The following is a 24,940-nucleotide window of genomic DNA, read 5'->3' on the forward strand; positions in this document are numbered from 1 at the left end:
AGTGATTTCGGTAATATTAAGAATGTTTTGTTGTAGACTGATGTGGAAACATGTTTGGGCGGGGTTTCAGCCGGTAATTAAACGTTTTCTAGAATTTTTTTTTAAAAAGGAACTTCCTCCACACATGGTCTTAAAATATTTTTGTTAATGTGTGTTTAAATAGCTGTTGTTCTTGAATAAGAATCACTTCCGTTAAGTCATGTTTCACTTCCTTGGAATATCTGATGTCATAAATCGCTAGTTCTCCAATTGTTCGTAGACTTTTGGCAGAACTCCAAAGTCTGATGTAGGAAAGCCGCCTTAAAAAAAAAAAAATCTTTCTTTGATTCTTGTGATGTAGTAAAGACAGCAGGTATCCCGCTGCTTTCCCCTGATCTCACTGCTCCTCTGCTCCTTTCCCTTTCTTGGGAGTTGCACGTAGAGTCAATGGGCTCCTGAAATGTTGCATGCTTTTTTTTGAAGTTGGCATATGTCTGCAATGTGCTCTGTTTTGCAAATGTGAAATTTAAAAACACAATCCAGTAGAAGTACAAGCTGTCAGAGTGCTGTGTGCATGAGGAGGGTGCAGGAAAAATACTCTTCTTAGCTGGCAGTTGGGGGGAAATGCGTGCTGCTGCTTTGGCTGCTTAGCTAGAAAGCTGGTATTGTGACCAGGGGCATGGAGCTCAAGCAGCTCGAGTGCTTTTTCGTAGATCTAGAGATACACGTGGAAGCTTTGCCCTTGGCTCTCTAAAGGTTGCCACCAGTTAACTTATCTGAAAATAAATACGTGGGCAGTTGGGCTGTGAAATGTGGCGTTGTATTTTATGCAAAGTCTGTGGGGCTGCTTGGGTTTGAGGTGGACTTTCTGACTGGCCATGCTTGACAGCAGCAGACTGTTAAGTTTTGAAGTTAACGCTTTTTCACAACTGGCAGTTTCTGTGAAAGTGATCAGGAGAGAAAAACCTGAAGTAAGTGTCATTTACACAGTTACGTAGAAAAACTTGCTTGTTCGGGGTTTTTTAGTAAATGTATGTTTGTACTCCTTGGCACACATGGTGTTACGTACTGCACCTCAAACCTCAGTTCATTTGCCTCAGAATATGAAGACTTCAAATTGCAGAGGGCTGAAAAAATGAGGTGTTGGTGTCTGAGTGCGTTAAACGTTTCGTGGCGGTGCTGTTCGTTCTCACAGTCACTCACCGTGTGAAAGTTTCAGTATGTTTCGTTTTGGTATCTAAATCAGATCTGGTGGCAAAAATCATCTTGCATTATAAATTTTACATTTTTTTTAAATTAATTTTTAGAAATCACAGTAGTAACTTGTAAGCAGGTGGTTTTGCTTTGGATTGGTAAGGTGTTTACTTATGGTCCACAACTAACAGCAGGTAACAGTGGTGGTTCTGTCAAAAATCACAAATCTGAGATTCTGGAAGGTTGAGGTTACATGTGTTTGTATAATGCCCGAAGTACCAGTTAGTTTATGTGCAATATTGACCAATCTGTTTTACAGTCTGTCAGATTTACATAGGCAAATCTTCCTATCTCAACGTCTGGCAGAAATAAATTCAGGGATGTGGTTCCCCTTATGTATATTAGAGTTGCAGAGTAGGCACTCATGCAAATGCTTGTGGATATGTAGCTGCCAAAATAATTGCATTTACACACTGGCTTCAGAAGATTAAAGAAGCAAATAGTGACGCTGATGTGTCAAAAAAAGCTTCCTCGGAGCGGTTGGGTTGGAGCCATTATACCGTCTCCCACTGATAATTTGGGGGGGGAGGTGGGCGTGCACATTGTTTATTTGTTTTGGTTTTGGCAGTTTTAGGTAGCCAGAGTTTGATTGCTAGTGTGTTGCAGCATACTTGGCTGTATGCAAACAGAGGACCCAGACTGGCCTCTGGTACCATCTTTGCTACTTCCACTTTGTGGCTTTGGCTGTTGGCCATGGGGTGAAAAATGCCCAAATGTTCTTCAGTTGCATTAAGGACAGGGGGGTGGGGGTGGGGGAGAGGGGCAGCTATGAGAACTTTGGTTGTTCATTTTCTTACCTTAGATACTCTTGATCCAAAATTGTGAATTAATTCAAGTCAGGAGTAATTTAATTCTGTGTCTTTGGAGCTAAATGTACATATATAGAAGGCACGATAACTTTTCTGGATGTCAAGCATACTTAATATAAATTTGCTACTCGTGGCTTAATTTGTTTATTTCAAAATTGTCAAAGTTACATATTTTTGGTAAGTAGTATTGTATTAAATTTTCACTATGAAACTGAATTGTAAAGGATGCTCTTTTTCCAGAATATCTTGCTATTTTTTGCAATAGTTATTCTGATTTTTAGAATAGCTTTATGAATTCTGCATGAAAATATCTTAAAGGGACTCCATCAGAGATATCGGTGTCTAGTTTTGTGCTTGTGCAACTTAACTCTACATGTTGCTGTAGTGCTGAGCAGTTTTGCTTCCTGCGTTGAGTTGATACATGATCCCCAGATTTTTTACTTCTTTGCTTTTTTAAAACAAGACAAAAAACCCCAGCAAGTTTGAAGAAGTGAGGTATAGTTCCTTGGGGCAGGGGTGGTGTGAGCTGACCTGATGGGATAGATCTGCTTCTAAAAATTAAGTACCTCTAACAGATCATGAAGAATTTTGAATATTGTACATAAAGTATCTGTATAAATACTTTTCCCCCCCCCAAGAAAAGCTATGATGATTGAATGGGAAAGATATGCCATGTAAGGGGAAGGGGAGGGAGGGGAATCTGTGTTGTGGGTTTAATTTTTGTGCCTGTATGTGATGGTGTCTTTCTCTTTGCATTAATTTATATGGAAGAGGGGAGGAGGTGACAACTCTGTGATTTCTAATTTCTTTTTATGAAACCCAGGTAATCAGTGTGTTCTCATTACTATCTTTCGAAGTTTGCTTTTGGGGGCTACCAAAGGTTTAGACTGAAGAGTCTGAACTTCTTTTCACAATGTTCTTCTGAGGCTTTTGTTCCTACATCTCTTGTATCCAGGGCAGAGGCTTTTGTTCACGTGTTAATTTGGAAATGATGAACACTTGTAAGTGATGTGGAGTCCATTAGGAGCTTGCACTGTTTGCTGTTGCTCTGGATCGTTCCTGTCCTCCTATTGCCCCCAGGGACCATATATCCACTGGACTTAGAAAAAATAAAAACCAAAACCCACAAGCTGTGAGGGGATTCGAAGACGAGTTAGATGATGTGAGCTTTGGTTTTCATCAACTGACAGCATGTGCACAATAGCTTGCTTGGGTAGTAGAGGTAGATAAGTAGTTTTGTGGAAGTCCGGGGAGTGTTTGTGGTTTGTGTTGTCAGTTAACAACAATTAACGAGAATATTAGTGTGTATTTGGTTTTATGATACAGTATTGTTATGAAGCATTTGCTAATATTCAGTGCGTCTGAATGCATAGAAAGTATCTTTAACAGAGCAATGTTTAACAAAGCAGTTTAAAAATCAGACTAGGTACATGGTTTGGAGAACATTGTAAAAAATCTCTAGAAAGTAGAATAACTGGTAACATTAATAGTGCTTGAGGTTCTTGCGGTAGCTATCTATTGAGTGGTGCCTTTTTTATGTTTTGTAAATAAGGTGCTTGAGAGATGGATTTTGATATTGTTGCATCATTTTATTTTCTAAGAATGAGAGATGGTATTTTGACATGTGCTATATTTTCTGTTAACAGTTTGGAATTCAGGAGTATAGAATGTTAATAAAAGAAGAATATAAAGCATACCTGATTCTAAAAATTGAGTGTATTTGTGTCACTCCAAATAACCCCCAAGAAGACTGCCTTCCAGCACTGCAGTGTGATGGCTTTCTGTCAGCGATGCGAGTGCTGCTGCTTAGCAGGGTGTCCTGCAGAAGGCTGCAGGTCGGGCTGTGGGCTGTGCCTGCACCCACGGGTGCAGACACACGTGCACACAGAGGAGAGCCAGGTAAACAAAGGTAAATGGTGTCAGTAGAAACGCAAAGCTCAGTACAAAGCTGACGTGGTAGAAAGAAGCACACAAAATGTTATTTAGAAAATGCATTGGGCACTGCATCCCTTTCCTGATTGGCTTCGTTCCTCGAATTCCTTCCTCTGTTTTTGAAAAGCACTTTGGTCCTTAGGCCTGTACTTTTTTCCACTTCATCCACCTTTCAGTGTTCCTGGTTTTTTCACTCTTTTTTTTTTTTCTTCTAGTTTGTCATTAAATTTACTGCGCTTAGCTCATTCCTTCCCCGCAGATCCCCCACGATGTCCCTCCTGTGCGTTATCCCTGTGTGAGTCTTCGCTCTCCGAAGCTCTTACCTTTTCAGGCTGCGGGTTGTTGGCGGTGCAGGTGCAGGCTCGTGTTCCTCAGGGTGCCCTGGGGGGTCCTGTCCTGAGGACGCAGCGGGCTTTGTTGTGCTTTGCAAAGTGTGCTGCTCTGTGGAGTCTGCAGGAGGACGGGCTCTGGCCGCAGCAGTGCGAGGGAAGGAAACCAGTAGTCAGGGATGAGGCCCAGGCCTGCTGTGGTGAGGGACTGGGGGTGCGGCAGGGAGAGGTGGGGGCTGGACTGGTAGGGATGGCAGTGGTGGGAGGCCAGCTTTTGGCTACTGTGTTTCAGTGCTTGAAGATGGCTGGCAATGTTGTTTGTTTGCTGCTGGTGTTGGGATGTTGGCGGGGTTTTTTCAGATCCCTTTTGGACTTACATGGGTGTTGCTAAGGGAGGCAAGGCCTTTGGCGTTCTCCAGAGTGTGTGGTGTTCTGAAAATGAGGTGGGCTTGGAGTGTTTGTGTTTCTGGCCTTTCATGCCGAGTGTCTTCCTTTTGTTTCCGAGGAGGACCGCTGAATTTACTATCCAGTTATCTATATGCCCCGCTAAGGATGCGATTCAAGGTGTAGTGAAGATATTTAAGGCGGATTGTCCCAGTCATGACCAGGGGTCCTCTAAGTAAAAAAGAGTTAGTACTTGCTATACAGACAGAGTAAAACAGAGGCGGTGCATATATGTGTATGCAGTCTGTGTAGGCGTATGAAATGGCCAAATGTCAATGGGACGCAGCAGAATGTAAGTCCTGTTAGTATTTGTGGAAAGCTACAAGAACAAAAAACCCAATGAGTCCAAACTTAGTAGGAAATAAAATCTGAAATGCAGCTTTACAGCTACCTGAAAGGAGGTTGTGGTGAGGTGGGTGTTGGTCTCTTTCCCAAGGTAACAAGTGACAGGATGAGAGGCAGCAGCCTCAAGTTGTGCGAGGGAAGTTTAGGTTGGATATTAGGACAAATTTCTTCATCAAAAAGGTTATCGAGTACTGGAACTCGCTGCCCGGGGAAGTGGTGGAGGCACCATCCCTGGAGGTGTTTAACAGGTGTGTAGATGCGGTGCTTAGGGATGTGGTTTAGTGGGACTTGGCAGTGTTAGGTTAATGGTTGGACTTGGTGATCTTCAAGGTCTGTTCCAACCTACATGGTTCTGTGATTTTATTCTTTCAGTTTTCTAATGTCAGGTTTGAATGGAAGTTTCATGGGAGTCTTACGTGCACCATGACATTGGGATTGAGCCATGATATCAGGAGGTGAAGAGCGCTTGTCTGTGGCTGCTGAAGTGTTTTAAATTGCTTACTCTGAGTAATAATTGAAGTGTGAAGAGGTGTGTGTATGTGAGTGGAGAAGAGCTGTCTTGTTTTTCTTTTCATGGGAGGACTGTGTTTGGGAATCTGTGATAAATGCTGACTGGGAAGTGAGTAGTAGTTTCTGAACCCTCTTGAGTGAAGAAAAGCATCATTAGTCTAGCAGATTGTCATCAGTAAATGGTACATTAAGTTTTGGCACAAAACTCTTGCTAGCAAAAAGAAAAGACTTTAATTTCAGTTGTTAGTAATAAAAATGAGGAGGGAATGGTTATCTGTTCTCAGCAGGCTGATACTGTTCAGCTTCTTTTTAATATCCGTGTAAAACAAACACAATGCTTTTGACAAAAGTCCCTTTTTATATTTTGTTAAAAATAAGTACTTCCTAATATACTGTTAATCTGTATACATTTACATAACTTTTCTTTAAATGATAGCTTTGTTATGATTACAAACTGTGTAGAAATTGCGAAATTTCAAATGTTATTTACAGATAAAGAGATACTGCTGTTAAGATGTGTATTAAACTGTATGGAATGTGGTGAATCTTCATCCGAGGCCAGTTTTACTTCCCCAGCACTTCAGATGTACTGTTTTACATCTGCTACTGGTGGTAGTAATGTAAGGAAGTAATATTTTTTGTTACAAATGTTTATTTACACTTGAATTATGTGATCTCTAGCTATGTTGAAAATTTTAGTAAGCTCAACAGAATGATCTAATTTTATTTTTTACCTGAGTAATAATAAAGGCATTTTTCATTACTGAATTGTTGCTTTAAGTATTAGGGTACCTTTTTTTTCATTTTCAGTGTGATTCTGCCGAAGTTCTTAGAGTTCAGCTAACACAAGTACATAAAACCTGTTTATTTTTATATGGCAGTCTGTTTTGGTAACTACAGTAATTTCTGCTTCCTTTGGGTGCTGTAAATAAATCTGGTGTGTGAAGAGCTACAGTGATTAAGAACAGCAGAAGAGCACTGCATAACAAGCAAAGGTTATTTGGTAGGAATTGTATTCTTTAGTGGAAACAAGATTTGCAAGAATGTGAAGACATAACTTAAAGTTAGACTTGATTGTGGTCTTAGTATTACTTTTTTTCCTCGTAATATCTCATCTGAAGTTGTAGTAGTTTCATCAAGACCTGCAGCAGCTCTGTATCTTTTGAAATTGAATGTGCATATTGGGTGCTTTCATAATTTCTGTCACTGCAACTGTGCTGGATTACAGCTCACTTCGTGCTCGATTTGCTAGCCACCAGAAAATGGCGGAAGTCCTTAACTGTTTCCGCTTTTTAAATAAAGAACTTCTCTCTATTTTTCCCTTTGCTCCATTATGTTTAACTTGAAAGCCTCAACATTAATTTACTTGGGTGAGAAATACTGTGGGTGAAGCACTGGCCAGGGGTTTGTAATAATTACCTTCCGTTTCCACGTTTTGAGTGGAGAGCTGTTTGAGCTTAGCGAAGTTTGGTCGTCATGGTCTGTTTTCATCTGTGTGTTGGGCATGAGGTGGTTACTTTTTCTTTCTTCGGTGTCTTTGCTTGGTAAACTCATCTTGTGTTTATGTCCTTGAACATACATAATGTCAGCTGGCATGGACTTTAAAGTGTATGAGATGCTGCTTTAGGAGAAATGCGAACGTTTAATTGGAAAATACTTGCAGCAGCTGTGGTAGTTTAAATGGAGTAGCAAATAGGTTTTATGTGCTCTATATTAGGATGGAGAAAAGATAGATGTATTTTTAAGTGGCCCCATTAAAAATAATTTGTTTAAGTAGCCACATATAATCATCTCAGCTGATGCACAGCCTCACTTTACCTGGTATCGGTGAAAATGCTTTAGTGACAGAAAATCTGCTTTATTGAATTAAAAAAAAAAAGAAATTATTCATAAAAAGTAGAAGCAGACTGTGGTATAGCAGCTAAAGTATTTTTAAAACATCATATTAAAGAATTAAAAAGGATTAGAATCTTTAGTGTATTATTGTCATGGGAATAGAAATTTGAATGATTAACCCCATTCTATTTATAGCTGTTTTCTCTGAGTTGATGTTCCTGTTCCATTTAACTTCTAGGTAATTTTGATGAGAAGCTAAAGCAGTTCTTGCCTTAATCTGTCACTGCAGCTAATCATTTTAGTGTCTTCAAGTTACTTTCTCTTTAATGTGAATTTCACAAAGCATGTTGCTGTATTTTCAGATTTATGTGTAGTTTGATTACTTGTCAACTTGTATTGCATGCAGCTGCAGGATTTAAACAGGCTTTCAGCATTTGGTGGCTCCTTTTGCCTTCCCATCACTACTGGCTGATTTTTAGAGTACCTGTATATCGCTGCTTAAAACTGATCTTCCGGGCTTTTGGCGTGGAAGAATGAGATGCAGGCTGTGTGTGCCGTACCAATAAAGCTGGGAAGAGCCAGACCTAATGTATACCAATTACTATGAAAACTTTCCATCCTCTTGCTGCCAAAAGTTACTGCTTCAAATTGTTAATTTGATTGGAGCTCGTTGGCCAGGAAAGCAGCATGTTACTTTTAACTCCGTTTGTGGGGTAATAAAGGGTTTCTACCTATGTAATGGCTGTTTCCTTGAAACGGGCAGTGTGGTTGGTTAGACCCCTTGTATAAGAAGGAGACTTCAGAAATGGCAGCATTCCCAAAACTTTCAGCTCAAGCTTCTGTGTTTTGGTGATGAACAGACCCAGTTAACCTGAAGAAAGATTTCTTGGAGTGCTGTGGCAAATGAAATGGAAAAGTGTCATTTAATTTTCTGTTGTTCTGTTATGTTCTTTTTTTTTTTTTTTTCTTCTGTGATTTACTTGTGGGCAGTAAAATAGGATTATAGAGGGGCTTTGATTTCTTTCTGACTTACCATGGGAGATAATTTGAAAGGAGTTAAGGCAAATACTGTTGTAGTCTTTCCTCAAGACTTGCACCTCTTGGTAAATGGCTCTTTTGCTGGCAGGTGTGTTGGTGAGAAATTTTTATCCTGGTCAATCCATTAATGTTTGTGTGAAAACTGAAAAGCCTTTGCTTGCATTTGCAAGAGTTGCTTTTTTGATTTCTGATTTTACGGCATATTTTAAGAATTGCTTCCTTAGCTACAGATGCTGCTGCTCCAGTGCTCTTCTGTGTGCCCAGGCGTATATACCTTGTATACTGCTGCTGCTGTTATTTGGAGGTGAAGCAACGTGCTCTGGAACACGACGTCGTTCTGATGTAGGGAAGTGGTAGTGGTTGTTGGAGTCTCTCTAGTAGTTTGTTCTGGAAGGAGGAGGAGCTCATTCTCATCTATCAGAGAGGCAGAGAGCTTTTAGGTGCCTATTGCCAGAAACCGATGTAGATGTCGATCTCGTGATTCAGTGGCAGCAGGAGGATAAAGACATGCTCCAGAATGAGGAGAGGAGGCAGCAGATGCAGTTCTTCCACACCTTGCCTGGGGAAATGTCAGAGCAGGTATCATTTTTAGTCCAGCCTTTGTCAGGTTCCCCTTTAGTCTTGTGCCTTTAGAGATGTTTCACAGAAAGTGCATAGGGTTGTATTTTAGTGTTCATGGTTCATCTCTGTCAGGAATTGCGTTGCAGTTTGCTCATACTGAATACAGAATTATTCTTACTCTGGTTAGAGCAGTTCTCTTCACCATAGCGTCTACGATACTAAGGGTAAGAAAGAAGTTGTTCACCTGTGTTAGAGAGCAATCTGCTTGGCAGATCTCTGTGGAGGAAGCTTATTCCCCACGTGTTTCTGTGCTCTGCCAGCGCTGCTGTCACACGCGGTCGTAGCGGCGGAGGGGAATACGCCTGGCAACACGCTGAGAAGGGCACTCAGGGCAAGCTGCAGCTCTAGCTCGGAATATAGAAGTAGATTTCCAGCTAACTGCAGTGCTCCCTGACGCCACAAAGAGGTTTTACTCCTGTCAGAAATAAGCCTGTAGAAAAGATAGTTCTTTAATGTACTGAAACCTTTTCATTAATGAAGGAAGCTGAGAAATGCCAGATAGTCTAAATTAGTACTGAGCATTGCTGAAAATAGACGTTTGGGGTTGTGGGTTGTTGTCCTGTGTCTTCCCCTGTCCTCCCCCCCATGTATTCTATAATTTTAGGTCTAAAAGCAGTCTAAAACATATGAATACTATTCAAACCTGACTTTTGGATCCAAATCTAGATTTGAGCTGTTCATTTGAGGAGAGGAGGGTTGTCTTCTGGGTTTGGTTTTGTTTTTTAAACCAAGCACCCCCTGCTTCTAGCCTGGGAGTAGTGCAAATTTAAGGTTCTTAAATTACGTAATATTATGAATTGTCATGCTGAAATTACGCTTGATATTTTTACTTTTTTTTTTCTGGAAAAAACACCACCTCAAAATACCCACCCAAAACCCAACCAAGCTTCCATGAGCAGAGCCTGGTATCTGCCAACTTGGTATTCTTCCTGTTTTTGATACGTAGTAGCTTTCATAAAGAAACCTGACTAAATTTATTAATTTGGAGGGGATTTTTTTTTTAATAAGAATTGTTGGTAATGTTAGGAATTATTTATCAACTCTGAGAAGACAGGATCTTTGATAGCCACACACTTTTTCTTGTTAAATAATGGACGTACCAGGTGACTGAGAAGGTTATAGGACTTTTATGTAAAGAGGTGTTAAGGGAGACAGTCTACCAATATATACTGCATTGCAGGTTTTATTATATTGAAGAACAAATAGTTAACAAAAGGGATAAAATAATCTTGCTATATAGACATTAATGCAAAGGATTATATTAGAACCTGGGAATGTGATTGTTTAATTTTACACTAGAAAATTTTGGTCTCGAAATCACTCCCAGATGCATTCTATATTGTAAACTGTACACTGATTGTCATTGTACTGCCAAGCTTAAATGCATACACAAGGGCTAGAAAGAATAGGGATATCATAAAGCCTCTGTCACATCAGTATTTCGGAGGAAGTGTGAGAGTTAAACCAAACCCCCAGACTTGTATTCAGGCTGGCTATGAGTTTTCTGTTCAGTTTTGCCTGTTTTTTCCCACGCTTTAAGTGCAGATCAGGTTTGCTGTGGAGCAGGTGATACGGGCGGGAGGGTGGCTGTCGTTGCTTTCTTCAGACCCAGCTCATCTTGCTTCCGTGCTGCCCTAGTGTGATACCCTCCCTTTCTGTTCTGTAACACAGTTGAGGTTCTTGGAGGGTTTCCGTAAGTGTACCGAGAACCTGAATTTGCACATTCTGGCATATAGCATGCAACTCCTTTGTTAACACCCTGAGTTTTCAGCACCCAGGTATGAGGCAATGGAATTGTCACTACCTGAAAGAGGAGGGAGTGGGGAGCAAGAGCGAATTAAAATGCACAGCACTTCATTACCTAAAAGAGCTGAACAGATTTGCTTTTAAGTGTTGGATATAGCTGAAGGGTAAACTGCATTTGTTAGATGCTTGAATTTTTCCTTCTACATCACAAGAAATATGCTTAATAATTACTTGTGGTTTCTGATAGTATTTACTGTATGTATGATGTTAGTGATGAAATGCTGTTGCTATTTATCATGCAGTAATATTTGGAATCAAACAGCAAGCTGGACTGCAGTAGCACGTCTTTGAAGTACACTTAGCTGGACACTGCTGTGTTTGTGCATAATCTCTTGCAATCCACGCTTTGGAGTTTGCTTTAATTGTAAAGAACACAGCCTTTCAACTGGTATCTGGAGCTGAGTGGGAAGTAACTTCACAAAATGGCTCATAACAAATAATTATTGAAAAATTATTTGTTTAGTCTTGCTATTTAGCTCTATTAATGAGTTCTCATTTATATAAAATCAAATACGCACACAACGAAAAGCAGAATTTGGGAACTAAATAGAAGTAAATTTGCATAGTTTCACCATATTAGGCATTTCACAGAATGTAGATAGGAAATGAAACATCAGCATCTGAAAGTGGTGAAGAAAATAGACTACACGGAAAGGATCACAAGAAACAGAAATCACGAGTAGTCCTATTAATAATGTTTCAACTAACTAAATAATAGTGATAAGATCTTTGCAGAGCCCAGATGAAGAATCACTGTTTTATTACTCTGTTTAAAATGCAAGTAAATATTCATTCATTTAGTAACTTTTGGGTGGAACCAGTAGGGTTTTTTGTAGTATTTTTACATCTGTGACACACCAGTGAGTAGAATGTGCACAGACATTAAGGGCCATATTCAGGTATCCTGAATTCTGAGGAAATGGCTCATGAGCCAGAGCTATGCACCTTAGGTCTTCCAGAGTTTTAAGCCATTTGGAGGGAAATCATGGAGAAGGACTTCCTAAACATCAGGATGTCTGAAAATGGCCTTGATGGAGCTCATTAAATTAATGTAAGATTTCTTTATCAAAAAATGATGGTGTGGAGGTTATTTTGTTCCTTGGTAAGTTCTTGTGTTCTGTGTTATGACCAATAATTAACTTAGCTTCAAAAGTAGGTTTTAAAACAAAAGTATGGGGCATAATTGTGCGATACAGGACCAAAAGAACCAGTGCTTCACTGACGTCTCACAGGCATAGGAATTGCTGTGCTGTTGGCAATTAATGCCCCCTGTCCCCGAGACTTCTGTTTTCAAATACTGCTTTAGATGTGATGAGAATCCATGCAGAATCAAAATTTTTATTGTTGCTGGCAATCTATCGTAGTATTCAGAAGGATGAATTTTAGTAGTGTGACTGCTGAGGGCGCGCAGTGATTGCAGACCGGTTGATTGGCAGTTCATTGACTCTTGCACACATCTCTGTAGGTGTCACAAGGGCTTGTGGAGGGTGGTGGCATTGTTGGCACCTGCCTAAATGTCTGCTCAGCGGTTAAGTTAGCTCAGCCTCAAGCCTCGGAGCTTCACGCTTGGTGTGTGTGTGCATGTGCATGCGTACACTTCTTGGAAGAGGAGCACTGCTGTGTGACTGCGGCTTCTAATTCTTCACTTCTAAAAGTCAGATTCAGTGAACCAGATTTAGAAGAGCTGCAGCACTGGCCTGGAGTTGTAAGTGATCTGTGGGCTCTGAGAGGAGGTGGGGGAACTTAGAGCTTCGCACGGATGAGGCTGTTCAGTCTAAACTATTCATTTCTTTGTCACCAGCTTTGGAGCTGCTGAACCAGCTGGGTAATCGCTTGTGCCCTGCACTGGATTGGAACTGGAAATGAGCTGGGAAGTGTTACTCATTTGACTCTGTTTATGAATCAATATAAAGCAAATCTAGGCACTTGTTTGTGAGTCATCTCAAATCATAAAAACACTGCTGTTCTTATAGAGTGGTCACACGCAGCCTGGAGCTTTGTGCTTTTTGAACTATAGAGTCCCCTCGGCTCTAGTAGGTTCTCCCGCCCGGAGTCTCTCCTAGGACGTTTCGGTATTCTGCAGCTGTTGTAGTAAGTTATCGGCGCTGGCAGCCCGCTCTCTCCAGTACTGAGCGCGTTTGCACAGTCTCCCACTTAGGGAGACTTTGCTAAGCTTGATTTCAGCAGGCTGCTCTCCCGTCAGAGAATGACTGGTTGCCTAACAGAACGCGAGGGGAGAGGTTTGCCATCTACCAGAGTCTTTTGTTGCTAAGCTTCCTTAACGGTGCTGGGTTCCCCTTCTGCTTTGCCCAGAGGGATTTCTTTTGGAGGTGGTAGAGCAGTGGAAAAAAGGTTGAATCATTCTGGGAAAATAAAAACATTATTTTTGTTTAGTTTTTTGTTTCTTGATCCTGAATCATGCAGGTGATGCCTGCGGTCTGGAAGCGTCTGTTCTTTGCAACTTTAGTTGAAGGTCCTTCCTTTTCCAGTGTCAGTAAGAACCCTAAGTCTTTTGCTCTTTTATTGACTTTATTGTGAGGACAAAAGATTGTCATTTGCCTCACAACTTCAGTCGTATCGAGTTGTAAACTACAGTGAGTAGGAGGATTACTGGGTTACTTAACCCTGAGCACCATCAGTGTATATCACTGTGAAACAGGGATCCCACCCTCTCCCCCCAAAATAAATGTTGGTAACTGACACTCTCTTGGGAATCAGTATTTTTAAAATAAAGAGTTGATGAAAACTTGCAAGATCTTTTCAGTATTGTCTAACAGTTCCAAACTGAAAGGAATACAGCAGTCTGTGTAAGCAAGCAAAAAAAAAAAAAAGCCGGATTTATTAAAAAGCATATTAGTATGTGCTTGTTGTGAGAGTACAGATTTCTTTTAAACACTCGTGTTGGACACTGAAGGGGATTTCACAGGGGTTCACTCTGGGTGGAGTGAACGTGGCTTCGTTAGAGAGTTGATTCATAGCAGCTGAACAGAGAGCTCCTGCTCTGAATCACCCACTGGATAAATGTAATTATCATATCGAGTTCTTCTTAATGAAGACGGGCAACTGTATTTAGCTTCAAATCACATTTCTAACTGTTACCCATTTAACTTAAAGAATAACACTGACCCACATTTTTTAGTTAGTCATGAAAATGGTTTATTGTCTGTCTTCTGTCTGTCTGAAGAAAGGAAAAAGAAAGGCTATAAACTGACTTGTAGTTCTGACATAGATCTCTTTTTGCAACTTGGCTTAGAGCTTGATATTCTGCAGTTTCTGTTTTTTTTTTAATTTTCTGTGGGTATTATTACGTGATGAGAGCTTACAGCTAAATGCCTGCTTTGTTTTTGTTCAAAAGATTTTGTATGAGATAGGTGGGTTTCATAGAATGATTGTGTTCTGCATTGTAAAGTGACACATTTCAGAAAAGGTTGAGGGTTTTTTTAAAGGATGTTACTGTTTTCTGACCAACCGCCAACACCTGTGAAAGTAGAACACAAGAACTCTGCTGAGTATATAACAGTATGCCATCCATTATCAATAAAATATTTTGTCTCTTGGTATTAGTGCAGAAATAAGCGCTGCCTTTGAAAGGCCAAAGCTGCTCTCTGCCCCTGAAGTGACCGTGATGGGCACTGCATAATTAGAATGATGCTTATGTACAGTTTTATTGTTTGGATCAGTCTGTACACAACAGTATGCAGTATATAGGAAATAATTTTTTCAGATTCAAGCTTTAACTTGCATTTTCAAGATATGCACTAAGATGTGCAGTGCGTGGAAGTTGGAAGTCGCTGTGGTTTAGCCAAATATGCACTGCTGCAAGTTCTGCTTTTTCTCATTGTTTTAATTACTGAACTTGGGTTCCAGTGGCTTAATTACTGATAGTGAAAGTTCTTGAAGAATTTAGTGCCTATTATTGTTGCAACCTAGGACTGAGAGAGGAGGGGAAAGAAATTTGCTTTATGTTTCTCAGTCTTTTTTTCACTTGCAGATATTTGGTGTTTTTACTGATGGTTAATCGTGTCTCGGACTTGGTGGAATGATGAGTTTCGTCGTTGCTGAGTGGATGCTTCAGCAGCTAATTCAGCTTGACATTCACTCGTCCAGCCTTCAGTGTTACTGGGAAGCATGAAATGCACGAGACAGCTTTGAGGTAGCTGAAGATGTGAACCAAAAGCTATAAAATATGCTAGCTGTATGTTTCTGTGTCGCAGGCCAAACCATCTGCTGGTGCTCTCAGCGCTGGTCCTGATGCCTCCTCAGTGCATTCTTCCAGAGTGGGAGATGTGTTTGCAGAGGAAGATAGTCAAGAAACTGCTATGTCATGTCACTGAACCCGCTCAGAGTTCCTTATCCTAAAGCAAACCCAGAGTATCCCCTCTAACAGACGCTTTCTTTGTGGCAGAATTCACAGGGGAGTCTGACGGGTCTAGAAAGTGTTGTAGAGTAGAAGACCACAGGGCCACAGTTAGCCCAGTAACTTCTGTGTGGCATCTTATATTTATTGCTTAGGAATGATTTTTTTCTTTTTTCTTTTTAATTTCTTTGCGAGTGGCCTAGTTCCCTGGTGTATAATTGTTTGTTTTATGTCCGATGCCACACAGGAGTGTCAGGCAAAGGTTTCTTGTGCGTTTTCCCCCTTTCTTCCCTCGTGGTAACATTTTTTTTCCTCATACTCAGAAGTGTTTCTGTGGACATAAAGAAGTATGGAGAGTAGCTATAGAACTGTAGAAAGTTTCACTGTATTGTCACAGGCATGTTGATTGCCACCACACAATTTTATGATCCTTGAATTATTTTGTGAGATTTTTGATGTTTCTTTTTCTAAAACAGTTACGATTTGCATAAAAGCAATGTACGTAATAAGGGTGTAATGAAAGGATTTACAAGAATGATTATTTTGTGAAGTACAGCTTCTCAGACAGAAGTTGCAAACTGGAATGGAGCAGGATTTCTGTGAAGTCCCTGGCAGCACTTTCTGTAGAAGTGGGGTGGGTGTGGACGCAAGGGCACGTGCCGAAGGTGGTTTTGTGCTGTGTTTTTGGCTGAGCTCATGGTCAGTGGAGGCCCCGCTGGTAATGTCCCGGTGACAGTTCTGTTCTTCCCACATTCCCCAGAGGTGCAGTGGGGAAAAGGTGTGTGCTCGTCAGAGTCCAGTTTGTGTTTGCTGCTTGAGGCAGTTGCTTCGAGTCTTTCTGATCTCTGCTCTGTTTGGAGAGATCATGCTTGCCTGTTTCTTGTGTAGCAGGAGTTCTCACTCGCTGCTTACGGTAGTTTAAAAGCCAGCAGAGTTTGCACCTTGGTCTGTTAGGTAGTATAGTCACTAGCCTTTGACAAATTTTCCACTCATGCTTTGAAGGTAGAAACTGTACTGGCATATGAAAAGTTGACCATGATGTGATCTGCAGTTACACTGATAACCATCTCTCATAACCTCTGTGCTGCTGGTCTGAAAAATGAGCGAGGTTGGTTAGCTAGATAAAGCTGCACACTGTCATCCTGTAATGAAGGATTAGTTTCTAATGCTGAGTGTAGGCAGCGAGTAGTTTGTCTGTATGCATTGGGAAGGTTTGAAGGTCTGGAGGGTGAGCCATTCTCTGGCTATCCTGTGTACAGTTGGTTGCAGAAGACCAGCAGGAAGCCTGTTGTCAATGTCATGTCTGAATTGAAGTGGAGATGCAAACTACGGTGAGAATAGAGGGGAAAAAGGACAGAGCTGTAGGGAAGCGAGCAGAAATCTAGCAAGCGAGAGACTGTGGAGGGCACAGGAATTGGTAAACTGTGACAGGAGTTATTCATAATGTGCCAGCTTGCTGAATGTGCACAATTTATGGACCCTAAATATTTTGAGGGCTTTATGCATGTGCCTAACGCCCAGATTGGATGCCAGCGTACTGACCACTGTGCTAATACATGTTCCTTTTATTTCTCACCAAATTTTGAATAAAGGAGTATTAGCTCTCCTTTCCTTACCAGGGTCTTAAAGGTGAATACAGTGTAGGATATTGACTGTCTGAGATGGGAATGATTTCATAGAATCACAGCGTGGTTTGGGTTGGAAGGGACCATACCATCTCGTTCCCACCCCCCTGCCACGGGCAGGGACCCCTTCCACCAGCCCAGGGTGCTCAGAGCCCCGTCCAGCCTGGCCTTGGACCCTGCCAGGGAGGGGGCAGCCACAGCTTCTCTGGGCAGCCTGGGCCAGGGCCTTACCACCCTCAGAGTGAAGAATTTCTTCCTTATATCTAGTCTAAATCTCCCCTCTTTTAGTTTAAAACCATTACCCCTTGTCCTGTCACAACAGGCCCTGCTACAAAGCCTGTCCCCATCTTTCTTGTAAGCCCTCTATAAGTACTGGAAGGCTGCAGTGAGGTCTCCCCGCAGCCTTCTCTTCCCCAGGCTGAACAGCCCCAGCTCTCCCAGCCTCTCCTCCCAGCAGAGGGGTTCCAGCCCTCGGATCGTTGCTGGGGCCTCCTCTGGCCCCGCTCACACAGCTCCAGCTCTGTCCTGTGCTGAGGGCTCCGGAGCTGGACGCAGGACTGCCGGGGGGTCTCAGCAGAGCGGGGCAGAGGGGCAGAATCCCCTCCCTCGCCCTGTGCCCACGCTGCTGGGGATGCAGCCCAGGGCACGGTTGGCCTTCCGGGCTGCCAGCAGACGCTGCCGGGTCATGCTGAGCTTCTTGTCAACCAGCACCCCCAGGTCCTTCTCCTCAGGGCTGCTCTCAATCCGTTCTCCACCCAGCCTGTATTTGTGCTTGGGATTGCCCTGACCCATGGGCAGACCGTGTCAAAGGCCTTACAGAAGCCCAGATAGATCACACCCATAGCTCTTCGCTTGTCCGCTGGACTGGGCTGCCATCACAGAAGGCCACTAGGTTGGTCAGGCAGGGCTTGCCCTTGGTGAAGCTGTGCTGGCTGTCTTGAATCACCTCCCTGTCCTCCATGTGCCTGAGCATAGCGTATAGGAGGATCTGTTCCATGATCTCCCCAGGCACAGAGGTGAGGCTGACAGGTCGGTAGTTCCCGGGGTCCTCCTTTCTGCCCTCTTTACAAATGGGTGCAGTGTTTCCCTTTTTCCAGTCAGCAGGGACTTCACCAGACTGCCATGACTTTTCAAATATTGTGGAGAGTGGCTTGGCAGCTACATTCCCTCCAGACTCTGGATGCATCTCGTCAGGCCCCACAGACTTGTCTATGTGCAGGTTCCTCAGGTGATCACGCACCTGATCTTCTGCAGCAGGAGGACGTCGCTCCCCCAGTCCCCATCTTGGCGGCGGGCAGAGGGACTGCCAGTGAGGACTGAGGCAAAGAACTTTCTGAGTACCTCAGCCTTCTCCTCGTCGGTTGCTGTCAGTTTGCCAGTCTTGGCTGGCATTTGAAGCACGGTGGGAGCTGAGCGGCCATCTCAGGTCACAGTTTACACTGTGTGGTGCGAAGAGAAAGGAAAGAAGGAGACAGAAGGAGGCTTGGAGCAGAAATTGCAGCACTAATATGACTGACTGCTTTTTCTTCTGGTACTTGAGTTATTTCATAAACTGTATTTTATCTGTTTTAGTGCCAGCCTTGTTTGGTTTTCTTTTTTTCTAAATGCATCCTTAGTCAATATTTCTGACAACATATCTGTGTTACACATTGTTCCCGTTTATGAACTTAATAAAATGGGTAGGTAGGATGGTATAGGGAAGGAATAAGGTCACAGTTTTTTCCAGTGTATCGGTGCTGGTACTAGAAAACTAGCACTGTGCATTCTGCCTGTGATTCCCGCATTGCGTTTGGGAGGCTTCTCCGTGGTTTGCCAGCCTCTGTGGAAGCGGTGGTGGTTGTTAGGGTGAGTGTGTGTTGTGTATACCAGCAGTGGCACATGTGCAATTTCAAAACACCGTTCTTTGCTACGCTGGTGCTGGTAGGTTTCCCATCAAAGTGTGTTAGGCTCCCACCATCTGATTTATCACGTGACTAGTCAGCCAGAGACCTCTAGAAGGCTGGGATATCCAGTTTTTAGTTAAAATAGCAACCCACTTCTGCCCCAGTTTATATCCTTCAGAGTTACACTGTGTCCCCCCTTTGAGGGGCCACAGATCATGAAAGATGGCTTCCTCAGGGGGAAGGTCTGGAAGGAGTGGCTGCCTTCTATTGCCAGCATGATGCACTTCACACCCCCTCCCACGCCGCGGCCTTCTGGCCGCTAGCTTTGGATTCTGGTTTTTATGACTCCATAAACGCAAATACTGGCATGGCTATAAACGTGAACGCCAGACTGGTACGTAGTGTTGGTTATAAGAAGATTCACACTGTTCCTTTGTCCTGACAATGCTGAAATTGTGGAAGGCTGCCTTCATTTTTCTTTAGTCTTCCCGTTTGGCTGTTGCCTGCGGTAGGCTCCTAGGCTTTAATGATGAACAGTTTCTGGACTAGTGCACAGCTTTATGTACCACAAGGCTGGGCATGGAGCAGTTCAGACTTAAGCAGATGGGGCAGCAACTATTTTTCCCTCAAAGCCACTGAATGAAGCAATCTAAGTTGTTTCACAGTGCTGTACGTGCTGACCTCTGGAGAGGTTCTGCTCTGCGTGCGAGAGGGAGCGACAGCCCTCTCTCTGATGGCTGCACCGTGTTGAGTTCCTGCGAGCGCAGTGTGGACCTCTCAGTGTGGTTTAGAAAAGAATTGTTTATGGGAGGAGGAGTGTAGTTACATGACTTGTGTTTTGTGGCTTGGCCTACAAACCTGTAGATAATATCAATGCAAGCTGATAGCAGTGCTTTGTTCTCGGGGGGGGTTAAATATTTTTGTTTATTTCGCTTTGCTGAGAGCCTGGTTTGCAAGGTAGAGCTTAATGGAGATGGTGGCTTGGCTCTGTGGAGACAGTTTGTCCTGTACGTCGACAGGGTGTTGGTAAGAGACCCGTTGAACCTTTCTGCTGCTGTTTCACAAGTTGAAATACGAATAGGAGGATGGGATCATTTGTGTCATCAATTCACATGCTCCATGCATCCATGCAGATGACATTGTGTGGGTTTTTAATCTTTTTTTTTTAAGTATAAAAAACAACTTGCAGCAAACTGTAGAAGAGAAGATGTGGCTAGGAGAGTGAAGGCAACTCTGTTTCCCTGTCTTTTGTCTTTAATGGTGATGGATGTCTGTTGATCTCATCCAAATTGAGCGTACAAAACTGTAAAAATATTTGTAGCAGCTAAAAAATATTTCGATGTAATTCGTGATTAAGATACCCATATTTGTTAGAGTAAATGGCATCTTCTATGTATTTTTTCCTTTCCCTTTTGCTTTCTGGTAACCTAACGTTTGAGGATTTGACATTGATTTAATTGTTAGACTCTGTAAGGTGGATATGGTACTGTAGTTTTTGAAGAGAATGAAAATGTATGGTTAATTAGATATTTCTGCACAAAAAAGTTTATGGATCTATTAAACCGACTATAAATTGCTGGTTTTCTCATTTGGCTAATTACGTTGTCGTTTGTTTTTTTTTAGGTCGCATTTAGGTCATCTTGTGGAACCTTCCAAGGAAACACGGGTAATAGTAAGAAAGCGATGTTTAATAAAAGTGTCTTCGCTGCGCAGTCAGACTGAAACAGGAACAGGTTCTCTGGAGTAAGTATTACAGTTGTTGGTTTTGGTGCATTTGGGGTTCCTCCCCCCCCTTGTAATGTCAGTAACATGGTTATTAGGCTGTTATTGTATTTAACTCTGTTACAGTTGCATTAAAAAAAAAATATCAGTGACTCCATACTGGTTTCAGTTGATCCACTGGTAATGGACACTCTTTTGGACTCTTATTGAAGCATCTCCCATCTTGGAAGCAATTGTAGCTTGTGAAATTTAGATGGCCTTCAGATTTTTCTCTTGGCTCCTGTGTATTCTAGCTATGCTTTTGAGCAGGAAGTGACCTGGTGTAGATGTAATTTCATATAATCCCCAAACTGCTGCCAGAAGTTAAAGCTCTGCCTGTATCTTCCAGGGAATTTGAAAATGTAATTGTTTTTTCGGCTGTAACTTTCCACTCCTGGCACTCTCTGTGTGACGTTGATGTTTGTGTTGTCAGTATTTCGGTATTTGTCTTGTATTGCAGTTCCATCATCCATCAAACTAGCGTAAGTCTTCCATTTATGGATCTCGGGTACATCTTTTCTTCACTGTTTCTAGTTAACTTCTAGCTTTTGTGAATTCTAGGCTGAGATGTGTGTCTCGTTTATGATACAAGAAGCTTGACTACCTAACTCAGGGACTGTAGATTACACCTTTTGGTGCTAGATACCAAAACATTTATATACTGATACAGTATAATTCTTCCTTTTGGTGTGCTTCACTTGTGCGAGGTGGGAAATGTTATCATTTTAATGTTGCCTTCTTTGGATCAGATTGCAAGATGTTTAAACACATTCTTGTAGAGGTTGGAAACTGGGAAAAATCGGCATCATTTCCTGTCTGATGCAGATTTTACTTGTGCTATGGGGTATGTGAATGCAATTCTGCAGGAGTCATTGGAAATACACTTGAAATGCATAGTTAGGAATGAAAAATGTCTGGCCCTTAGAAATGAAAGAGGGTGGAAAGTGGTTTTAGTTAACAAGAAGTGTATTTTGGCATATTGCTAAGAGGAAATGACGCTTCTTGGCTTCTTCTTTAAAAGGGGATGTGTACAGGGTGTCATAATTTGGGTAGAAAAATGTCTGTGGTACCTAGTTAGGCAATCTAACCTTTTCCTACTTGGTATTTTTTCCAAAGTGTTTTTAACTGGCAGAATAACGCATTTGGATTGATAACTTTTTTTTTTTAAGGGCAGCTAATAAATAATTACAAAATGTCAGTTAAACATGGGTGTCAAGAGGTTGATGTGCGTGCTAGTTCCCTTTCTGTCAGTACTGGAAGCAAATGCTACAATTTTAAGTCAGCACATGTGAATTTTTATCAGTTCCTGATCTGGGCCATGTGTCAAGTGGCCAGTAAACACTCACGGAAAGTTCTTGTAGCCCCTGATACTTGAATTCTGACCTCTGAAGCTTTCAGAAACTGCGTTGTATGAATTGGTGACTTGCTAGACAACACAGTAGAAATTACAGGCACCTGCCACCATGTCCAAATAAAATAATACCTATTTGCTGCTTACATTCTTACTTTGACAAGTTAATTCTTGGCTCTGATAATCAAGTTACCAAAACAGGTGGGCAATAAAGTTGCAACTGAGCTCTCTGAACAAATGAAATGAAAAACGTCCACTGGAGACAGCTTTAGTCATTTAAAATCATTGTATACAGGCTTATAGCAGCACAAAACTCGCTCATGTGTTTAGCAGCAAATAAGCTTGTGTTTCTGCTCCCCCTCTTAAAGGGTCTTAGAGAATTCAGATTTTATGACCTAAAGTTGATTCTAACTTGACCTTTTTGGGGAAATATTTTTGAACCCTTTTTTCTTTGTTTCGATATGGACATTTCTGTATGTTTGTACAGATTTCAGTCATCACAAAGTGTTTTGCAATTGGAATCCTTCACTGAAGTACTAAAACCATGAGAATAAAGCCTGAGTAATGTCTGAGTGCACAGATAAAAAGCCAGGTGAGGTTCTCATGAAGTCTTAAAAGCAGGCAGAGGGACCCCCACGGCAGAGGGACACCCCCCACCCCCTGCAGCAGAGGGACCCCTGCTCGGTGCCGGCGGCAGCGGCGTCGGGGGCTGCCGGTGCGCTGAGCGCGTTTGGAGCGCCTGGCCGGTGGTGGAGCACTGGGCTGGTTGCGGGGGGCTGCGGAGCCCCCGTCCGCAGAGACTGTCAGGATTGACTGTGCGAACTCCCGGCAGCGCGCTGTGGCTGCAGCGCGGGGACGCCTCTTGGGACCGGGAGGCTCTCGGAGCTCCCTTGCGACCCGAATGGCTCTGTGGCTCCTGGGTAATCTCAATTACTTGTGGTCCTCATGATCAGTGGCCAGGACTGCTTTTGGCCTTATTACCATTGGCTTTGTGACAAAAGTATTGATTGTGTGTGATTTTTAGGATTATTCTTTTCTACCACACAGTGTTACAGTGCAAATTGTCTTTATAAAGAGGTGTAACGAAAGCGATGCATAGAATACACGCAGATGTATTGCATTAGACTGGAACAGTTGGAGTTCTTTCAGTGCTTGTAACAGTCCTGCTCATAGAACAAGCGTCTGTGAACAGCCACCTCTGACTCTGGGGGACACACACACACGCACACATTGAATCTGGTGTTGGAAGAGGACTAACTGCAGAAATCCAGACCAGATTACTCTGTGTAAGAAGCTGACCCGATCAGTAAGAATATCTAGTCTGGTGAAGCACGTAATTTTTTTTATTATTTCCTTATTTTCTTTTCCTTTTTTTTTTTTTTTTTCTTTTTGTCTTCATTCTAACTTTTAGTACCCATGACATCTCTGTATGTAAGACTTAAGCATAGTCTGCTTATGTGATAGCTGTGTTTTGGTCTGTGTGCCCTCCTTTTAGGGCAAAATTTCACTCCTGTTTAATTTTCCACTGTTTTTAATTATTTCACTTTTTTTACCTCTCTTTCTAGATGCTTACAGTCTGTCTGCTGGGGAGTAACCCTGTTTCCTAGAGGTTTTGATTGAAATATCAGAAGTAATTGAAAAGCAAATCTTTTAGTCCCTCTGTGAAGAGGTATCTATATATAGGAAAACCTCGATTTCTGGTCTTAAAAATTTTTGTAGTAGAAAGTCATCTAGCTCATAATTTAGGGACGTGACATTTTAATAGCTGATGGAAACAGTTGGCTGCTGGTGAAATTTGATGGTCTAGGTCCAGTTGTGCAATTCAAAAGGAGAGGAAATATTAACAATTTATATATTTAAATGTCTTGTATGTGGAATGTTTACTCCTCCTTTCCTCCGTGTTTACAGTGGAAGAAATAATTACTCTGAGTGGCAGAACAAGCGAGAAAATACTGGAGAGCAGAGCTAACACTGATTTAATATTTCCTAGTTTTTTTGTTAGATTGTTAAGAATTCTTGTACAGTTCTTGAATAGCAATGGGGGGGCGGGGACGCTACAGTTTACTTAGTACAATAAATCAATAAAAGCACAACTCCAGATTATTAATGCATCTTTTCAGTTTCGTGACAGACACATTGTATAGTCTTTGGAATAATAGCTTGGGCTGTTACAAAGCCAGACATTTAGGCTGTAGTTTTATCTGCATTTTTTGTAATGAGCTGAAGAACTGTAAAGTGGCAAGCCAGACCTGGGGCTGGAAGAGGCTGTCACTCTTCTCCCACCGCTCGTCTTGCTTCTGTTTGCATCTTCACTTGCTGGCACAAGCAGTTACTCAGCTTTGTAGGAAACTGCCTGACTCGCCTGTTGCTCTGGGTTAAGGTTCAGCGCATTCTTCTCCTTTCCGCTTAAGTCTGACTGTCCAGTTCTTTCTTCCCTTGTGCCAGCTCCATTCACTTTTTTTGGTAAGCTGGATTTTGTTGTTGTTGTTTGCAATATCCGTGTGTGCATCCCATCATTTAAATGTTTAGTAGAATCTCTTTCTAATATTAGAACTCAACATATCCTGACATTTCCTGCTAACCCTCCCCTGGTACATAAAATATCTACAGTGATCTGGATTATCAAAAGCAAGTTATTTATGGTGTGAACTAACCAGGTCTAACCTTCTCCCGAACCTTTAGTCTCGTCTTACTATCCTGGAGCGTTCTCTACGGAATGCATTGGTCTTCACGTCAGGTCCCTCTTTGCCTGCTGCTGTTTAAAGCTTACCAAAATATCCGAGAGCAGTTACAAATTGTCCTGAAGGTGGATGTACCAGATACATCCTCACAGCCCAGCTGACATAGAATACTGAATTATTTGGCTGGGCTTTTTGCTGTGTTTGAGCTTGCCTCCTTCTTGTGTCCCTGACTCTGTTGGTCAAGGTGTCAAATTAACTGTTACTTACACAACAGTGCTTTTCTAATCTGCTCTTTTCTTCCATTTCTTTACATTGCCTCCCATCTTAACCGTGCAGAGCTGGATTCGAGGGAGCTGAAAGGGGACGTTTGCTTAGAGCA

The 24,940-nt window shown here is 42.1% G+C and overlaps 1 protein-coding gene across 3 annotated transcripts in view; it reads left to right on the forward strand.

Annotated features, from left to right (window-relative positions):
• The window catches only part of PIK3CB (phosphatidylinositol-4,5-bisphosphate 3-kinase catalytic subunit beta), a 290,809-nt gene that overhangs the window by 212,937 nt on the left and 52,932 nt on the right, over window positions 1-24,940 (forward strand). For 2 of the 3 annotated variants that reach the window (XM_075417523.1, XM_075417524.1), the window contains one exon: window positions 20,392-20,511. The gene's annotated coding sequence lies outside the window, so the exon portion shown is untranslated. Of the gene's footprint in view, window positions 1-14,928; window positions 15,057-20,391; window positions 20,512-24,940 lie in introns of those variants that run through there. The other variant, XM_075417525.1, reaches the window with a different exon arrangement.

Source organism: Opisthocomus hoazin, chromosome 4, assembly GCF_030867145.1.
Source record: "Opisthocomus hoazin isolate bOpiHoa1 chromosome 4, bOpiHoa1.hap1, whole genome shotgun sequence".
Taxonomy (NCBI): Eukaryota; Metazoa; Chordata; class Aves; order Opisthocomiformes; family Opisthocomidae; genus Opisthocomus; species Opisthocomus hoazin.